Source organism: Lactuca sativa, chromosome 6 (genome assembly GCF_002870075.4).
Source record: "Lactuca sativa cultivar Salinas chromosome 6, Lsat_Salinas_v11, whole genome shotgun sequence".
NCBI lineage: Eukaryota > Viridiplantae > Streptophyta > Magnoliopsida > Asterales > Asteraceae > Lactuca > Lactuca sativa.
This window is the reverse complement of record NC_056628.2, coordinates 92,318-100,820: the sequence shown is the minus strand read 5'-3', so window position 1 is coordinate 100,820 and position 8,503 is coordinate 92,318.

Here is an 8,503-nt window from a genome sequence, read left to right as displayed (position 1 = left end):
GTTATCATGAGATGTTGCGGAGCGATATCCGCCAGTTTGTGAGCCGGTCTAGCTGTAAAACGCTGGATGACATGATTGCTAGGGCTCGGGAGAGGGAGATTGATCTCGAGATGGAGAAGAAGAGGAAACCGGAGGCGGTTTCGAGTACAGGTAGTTCGGGCAAAAAGCCCAAGGTTTCAGATCACAGATCTAGGAGTCAACAAAGCCACGGTCGATGTGGCAAGTGTGGGAGATTGCACGAGGGGGCGTGCAAGGCAGGGAGTTCCGGCTGCTACAAGTGCGGTCGGATTGGGCATTTGAGTAGGGATTGTACGGCCCTTGCTACTGCCGTTGCAGCATCAGATCTGATTTGCTTTCAGTGCAATCAGAGGGGACATAAAAAGTCCCAGTGTCCGAGTTTAGTCGCAGCAGGGAAGGTGGCTGCACCTGCCCCTGCTACCTTGAGGATTACAGATGGCCGACAGGGCCGAGCTGATGCGCCAGTGGCGAAGAGTAGGGCGTTTCAGATGACAGGAGAGGAGGCGTGAGCGACTCCTGATGTGGTGACGGGTATGTATCTTCCCTTCATCTCTTTATTATTATTGATTGAATATTGCTTATGATTGTATGTTTTATTTAGGGTCGTTCTCTGTGAACGACATTTCTGCTATGGTATTATTCGATTCGGGGGCTACCCGATCATTCGTATCGCTTGCGCTTAGCAAGAGATTTAGTAGAGCTCCAGGGGAGCTGGATTGTCCATTAGAGGTTGAGATAGCAGATGATAGGACCGTGAGGGTCGGCAGAGTGCATAGAGGGTGTTCTCTTCAGTTGTTTGATGAGCAGTTTTCAGTGGACCTGGTACCTATTCCCCTGCGAGGGAATAAGGTTATTGTGGGCATGGATTGGCTAAGCCCCAATGGGGCGGTGATGATTGTGAGCTTCAGCTAGTGAGGGTTCGCACTCCCAGTGGGGGAGAGTTAGTGATTCAGGGCGAGAGACCACAACGTGGACCGACCTTTTGTTCCGACGCAAGGGCGAGGCGCTATGTTCAGCAGGGTTGCGCCGGTTTTGTAGCTTACGTCTTGGATGCCCGGGAGAAGGGCAAGACGATAGTTGATGATGTTCCTATAGTGCGAGACTACCCGGATGTGTTTCCCGAGGATTTGCCGGGGATACCTCCTGAGAGGCAGGTTGAGTTCAGGATCGACCTAATTCATGGTGCGGCTCCGATAGCCAAGGCACCGTATCGACTAGCTCCCCCTGAGATGCAGGAGTTGTCTACGCAGCTGCAGGAGCTGTTAGACAAGGGTTTCATTCGGCCAAGCAGTTCGCCTTGGGGAGCGTCGATCCTGTTTGTGAGGAAGAAGGATGGGTCGCGTCGTATGTGTATAGATTATCGGGAGTTGAATAAGGTAACGGTGAAGAACCGTTACCCACTTCCGAGGATAGATGATTTGTTTGATCAGCTTCAGGGAGCGTCTTGGTTCTCCAAGATCGATCTACGCTCCAGTTATCATCAGATGCGGGTTAGAGATGAGGATGTACAGAAGACTGCTTTCAGGACCAGGTATGGTCATTATGAGTTTGTGGTGATGCCATTTGGGCTCACCAATGCTCCAGCCGCGTTCATGGATCTCATGAATCGCGTGTGCAGGCCGATGCTGGATCGGTCAGTGATAGTATTCATAGATGATATCTTGGTGTATTCCAAGATGCAGGAGTAGCACGAGGAGCACCTGCGGGAGGTGCTGGAGGTTTTGAGGAGGGAGAGACTTTTCGCAAAGTTCTCCAAATGTGAGTTCTGGTTGCGCGAGGTGCAGTTCCTTGGTCACCTCGTCAACCAGAAGGGTATTTTGGTAGATCCGGACAAGATAGAGGTCGTGATGCAGTGGGAGGTCCCGAAGTCTCCATCTGAGATTCGGAGCTTCCTAGGGTTGGCAGGGTATTACCGGAGATTCATTCATGATTTCTCCAAGATAGCTGTGCCGCTCACCCGACTAACCAAGAAGTCGGTGGTATTTCGTTGGGGGCCTGAGCAGCAGACAGCGTTCGAGACCCTCAAACAGAGATTGTGCGAGGCTCCGATCCTCACCTTGCCAGAGGGAGTAGAGGACTTCGTAGTCTACTGTGATGCCTCGATCACAGGTATGGGAGCAGTGTTGATGCAGCGAGGCCATGTGATAGCTTATGCCTTGAGACAGTTGAAGCCTCACGAGGCTAATTATCCTACCCATGATTTAGAGCTGGGGGCGGTTGTGTTTGCCCTCAAGATTTAGAGGCATTATCTTTATGGGGTCCGTTGTACTATCTACACGGATCACAAGAGTTTGAGGTACCTTATGGATCAGCCGAGTCTGAACATGAGGCAGAGGAGATGGTTGGATGTGCTAAAGGATTATGATTGTGAGATCCTTTACCATCCAGGGAAGGCCAACGTGGTGGCCGACGCCCTAAGCCGCAAAGTGTCGGCAGCCCCTATCAGGGATCTATGTTTGAGGATGACAGTGATCACTCCATTGTTGGAGCGGATCAAGGAGGCTCAGGTAGAGGGCCTCAAGGAGGAGAGGCAGAAGTGTGAGAGGATAGTAGGCCGAGTAGCCTCGTTTGATTATGACAGTCGGGGATTGCTGACGCTTCACGGGAGGGTGTGGGTACCGTACTGGGGTGGAGTACGGCAGGTGTTGATGGACGAGGCTCATAAGTCTCGATTTTCTATCCACCCAGGGGCGACGAAGATGTATCGAGATCTTCGACCCGATTATTGGTGGCCCTGCATGAAGCGGGACGTCGCCTGGTATGTTGAGAGATGTCTGACCTGCAGGAAGGTCAAGGCGGAGCACCAGAGGCCTCACGGCAAGATGCAGCCGTTAGACATTCCAGTGTGGAAATGGGAGGACATCACCATGGATTTTGTCACCAAGCTTCCCAGGACCGCACAAGGAGTGGATTCGATATGGGTAGTAGTGGATCGGTTGACGAAGAGTGCTCATTTTATCCCGATCCAGGAGAGTATATCGGCAGAGAAGTTAGCCGATATCTATGTGCGAGAGATTGTGGCACGTCATGGAGTGCCGGTATCGGTGGTGTCAGACCGAGATGTCCGTTTTACATCCAGATTTTGGAAGCGGTTCCACGACGAGATGGGTACTCGTTTCCATTTCAGCACCGCTTTCCACCCTCAGACGGACGGGCAGAGCGAGAGGACGATTTAGACTCTCGAGGACATGCTTAGGTCATGTGTTCTAGATTTCGGTGGCAGTTGGGATACGTATCTTCCGTTAGCGGAATTTTCGTATAACAACAGTTATCATGCGAGCATTGATCGACCTCCCTTTGAGATGCTTTATGGGAGGAAGTGTAGGACCCCGATTTGTTGGGGCGAGGTCGGTCAACGAGTCATCGGGAGCACAAAGGTGGTGCTCAAGACGACCGAGTTGATCCAGCAGGTCCGTAGTAGACTGCAGACTGCGCAGAGTCGGCAGAAGAGCTACGCCGATAGGAGGCGTTCAGACTTGGAGTTCCGGGTGGGAGATATGGTCCTTCTGAAGGTCTCACCTTGGAAGGGTGTCATCAGGTTCCGGAAGAGGGGCAAGTTGGGTCCCAAGTTTATTGGTCCTTTCAGGGTTTTGGCCCGGGTGGGTCGGGTTGCTTATCGGTTGGATCTTCCTGAGGAGCTTAGTCAGATCCACAACACTTTCCATTTGTCTCAGTTGAGGAAGTGCTTGGTGGATGAGTCAGCAGTCGTTCCCCTAGAGGATATTCCGGTTGATAGCAGCCTGAATTATATAGAGAGGACGGTCGCGATTCTAGACCGGAAGACCAAGACCTTGAGGAACAAGGAAATTCAGTTAGTGAAGGTGCAGTGGCAGCACCGAAAGGGGTCTGAGTGGACGTGGGAGGCTGAGGAGGAGATGAGAGAGCACTACCCAGAGATATTTGCAGATTCTGCCGTAGCAGACTTCGAGGACGAAGTCTGAGATAAGTGGGGGAGAATTGTAACGACCCATCTCCGGTATGATGATTCCATGGTATTTATTTTTGAAGTTGCAAGAGGGACTCGGTGAGTTCATAGCCTGACTCGCCGAGTAGGGACGGGATTTCGAGCACGTGTTAGCCGGCGACTCGGCGAGTCCATATTCTGGACTCGGCGAGTCTGTCTGTCTGAAAGAAACCCTAAATCCCCGGGTTGCTCACTATTTAAGCCACCTTATAGCCCCCAATCTCGCCTCCTTCACCCTCAGAGAGCTGTGAGAAAACCCTAATCCGTTCTTGAGTGATTTAAGTGTTCTTGTGTGCATTTGTGAAGGCTTGAAGAAGGAGAAGAAAGGAGCAAGGAGAAGAGGTGTAGAGCAAAGATTCAAGGGCAAATCAGAGTTCCTTGAGGTATTCTTCGGATTTCCTTCCCTTTTATGCTTAAAAACCCCATTAGAACTCTTTTAGATCTAGTTTGATGTTTTCCTCAAGTCTTATGATGGTATGGATGCCCTATTAGGTCGAGATATCCTTAGATCTGTTCATTTAGGAGTTGTAGAGCCCGAATCTATTGTCTTTTGTTGATTCCTTGTATGAAAACCCTAGATCTAGACTTCTCTTTATGATTGTGAGCTATTTTATCTTCATGGATGCATATGGGCACGTAAAGATAGAATCTTTACGTGCTAATCGAGTTAAGGGAGTCCAGATCTATAAGTTTTATGCATTGGATTCAAGCAGAATCGAGTTTTGAGTTGTTGCATGCAAGCGACTCGGCGAGTCGAGTCGAGAGTCCCCGATTTTCCCTTTTCGAGTGATGTCGAGTAGGACCAGTGAGTGGTAGAGTGGACTCAGCGAGTTTGAGGTTAGACTCAGTAATGGAGGGACTCGGCGAGTTGTTCATACAACTCGGCGAGTCCAAGGCAATCTTCTTAGCTCGAAGAACAACTCGTCGAGTTGTTCATATGACTCGGCGAGTCGGATGCAGATTGCCTAAGTTTTGATTCAAAAAGGAAACTCGTCGAGTTGATGCCATACTCGACGAGTAGCAGCGAGTAGGGTCGAGAAGTGAGAATAGGGACTCGGCGAGTTGGCGGCCCAACTCGGCGAGTCAGGTCAACTGTGGGTTGACTTTGACCAGGAGAGTTGACTTTGACCAAGGGTAAAAGAGTCATTTTACCCCAGTGCAGTGTTTAGCATTGATTGAGTGTGTTTATGGACTTGTAGCCGGGGAGATACCGGAGCAGCAGCAGATAGCTTCCAGAGCCATACACACAGCAGCCAGTTCACGAGGTGAGTTTCCTTCCAGTAGGATCAGGGTCTAAGGCCACAAGGCCGGCCCATTTAGTTAGTAGCAGTTCCGGACTTCAGTCCGAAGCAGTAGTTCAGTATGCTTGATGTCTCCTTGATTCAAGCACGTTGTGTGTTATGTTAGTCGACATGTGTTATGCCATGCTATGATGAGTAGTTCCGGACTTCGGTCCGATGCAGTCAGTTCCGGACTTCGGTCCGATGCAGTTAGTTCCGGACTTTGGTCCGATGCAGTCAGTTCCGGACTTTGGTCTGATGCAGCTAGTTCCGGACTTCGGTCCGATGCAGTGGGCAAGGCCCAGTATGTGTTTTATATGTATTGTATGGTATGTGGTAGTTTGGGGGAGCTCACTAAGCTTCGTGCTTACAGTTTCAGTTTTGGTTTCAGGTACTTCCGCAAGCAAAGGGAAGAGCTTGGGATGATGGCATCGCACACACCACAACTTCAGTTTTCATCCTGGGAGTTGATTCAGTTCTTGATTTTGATATGATATAGATATGATACAGTTTTCCTCATAGTGTTTTTACTATGTTTGAGATACATCACGTATGGTTTTATGATATGATACTCAGATTATGGTTTTTGGTTATATTGAAAAATGAAATTTTTGGGTCGTTTCAAACTTGGTGTTATAAAACATATTGTTGTGTGTGATTTGGTGAGTAAGTGCAAGCAAGCATTGTATCAAAGTTTATCCGTTCCTTTTATCCAAAGTAGGATAAAAGCGATATCTTTAAGCCCCTCGATGATTTAGTGATGACAAACGTAAATGCTCGGCCGGGCTAGGGCTAATTTGATTTGTTCAATTAGTCAGTCGTCATAAATCGGAATTCGAGAGATAGTACAAAGAGAATGATTAGAAATCATGTCTTACGATATCTAGAATGGAGGAATATATGATCCCTTATCTAAGGACACGCGTATCTGATAGGATCAGAGTTGACATCGGCTTTGGAAAGCTACGATTGCAGATCAGGATCTGAAGTTATACGCATAATAGTTATTAGACTTATCCAAGTGGGAGACTGTTGGATTAGTGTTTAAGTCCATAACTATTTTGGTATGTACTTGACCCAATGGTGCATGGTCCTTTTGGGTTGCCTTCACCAAAGCAACTTGATAGGATGAATTATGGAGAGATAGGATTAAATATGATTTATTAATATATTATGAGAATAATATATTAAAGGAGAAATCATATTGTTTAATTAATATTAGTCAAGAATTAATTAGTAATTAGTTTTGTGACTAAAAGAGATTAATTAAACTTAAGGGACTGGAATTGTAATTATAAGATAATTGCAATTTGGGCCATGGATTGCCTTATATTAAGGAGTGGACAAATTCTATGGGGAAGCCCATAAGGAAATCGTCCAAGGCCTTAAGGAAAGGGATATATGGGTTGATTAGGGCTTAAGCATCCAAATTAGGGTTTCCTTGTTAGATAACCCTAATAGCCTCACTATATATATGACCCTTATGAGCAAAAAACGCGGTGAAGCTTCTTTCTAGGGTTAGAACACGTTTTTGGCAGCCTCCATCCTCTCTCCTCTTCATCCTCTTGCTTATGGTGTTTGTGAGCCATTAGAGGAGTGACATTTGTGACTCTAAGCTTTCTAAAGTCAATACAATGAGGAATTGAGATTGTTATTGCTACATAACAATCAAGGTATGATCTTAAACCCATTCTTATGTTAATATGATCACTTGAATGGTAGAATTAGGGTTTATAGTCTTGGATAACTTGCATGTACAATAGAGAAACCTAGATCCAAGCATTAGGGTTTGTATGAGCACATAGGATGTTCTTAGGACCAAAACCCATCACAATGGGCATTATCCCTTGTGATATCAAGAAAAGCTCAGACAAAATACCAATTAATTTTTCGATTTCTGTTTCATTGCAAACATATGCATAGGCAACTTTATGCAGCTTGGCAACTACATCAAGTATGAGACCAAATATCCATGATATAAATATTTATTAAAAATTAAAAATATTTCCTTTTTTACTCTTTATATATTTTTTAATTATAGTTTTTGTTTTTGTAGGGTGCACGTGCACGTGATATGCATGGAACTACAATCTCTTCATCATCAATACTATGCATGAATTTGCTTAAATTTATAAATAGCCTTTTACACTACCTAACATTTGAGGTAAAATGTAACACCCATAAAAAATCAAGCCAAATTAAAACTTTTTCAACCATTCAAAATCATTAAGTTATTAAAAGTGTTTTCAAAATATTTTAAACATCAAAGTATCCCAGAAATCCAGATCATAAAACATGAGGAGGTGTACGATCACACCTTCGTCTTCGCACGATCATCTGATGTACTGAAACGAAATCCAAAACTATAAGCCCGAAGCTTAGTGAGTTCTCCCAAAATACCCATACACACAACAATATACACGTAATCACAAACATCATACTATGGGTCCAATCAACAATCGGGTTGGAATACCCCAGGCCCTCAACCATCGGGTTGGAATGCCAACATACTATCGATCCAGTCATCCTCGGGATAGAATACCCTTGTCCCACAACCATCGGTTTGGAATGCCCATATACTACGAGTCCAATCATCCTCGAGATGGAATACTCACGACCCACAACCATCGGGTTGGAATGCCCAGGTCTGTTGGCTCTCACACAAAGTGGATAAGCCTTAACCACCAATCACACATGTGCACTTATTTCAGATAACCACATAATAGTCTATAGAAAGACAAACCGATGTAATAGATCATAACAGCATAATAACATCCTATCTACCAGGATACAGATCTAACATATCATACTAGCATAACATATTAGGATAACAATCCAAAAGGATCGGCCTTGGTTCCTTAGACCCTTGAATATAGTGAGGAAAACTCACCTCACAAGTGTTGAAATGTAGTGATAAGGTCAAACTCTCAAATCACAACCACGAACTCCACCACCTATATTCACCATAGGACCAATTCCAAAAATTCCCAATTTACTATAATACCCCCAAAAGTCAAACTAGTCAACCCTTGGTCAAAGTCAAAGTCAACGGTTGTCACACCCCAAAACCGAAACGGTGGAAACGTTCGAGGGCGGAGGACGTCATGTATAGTATCATATCAATGCATAATAGTAAACAAGCATCAACATCATCCATAACATTAATAGTATAATTTTAATACAAGTGTGTTCTGTGTATAGTTTGCAAGACACCAAGATATGAATCAAAATAAAAGACGAG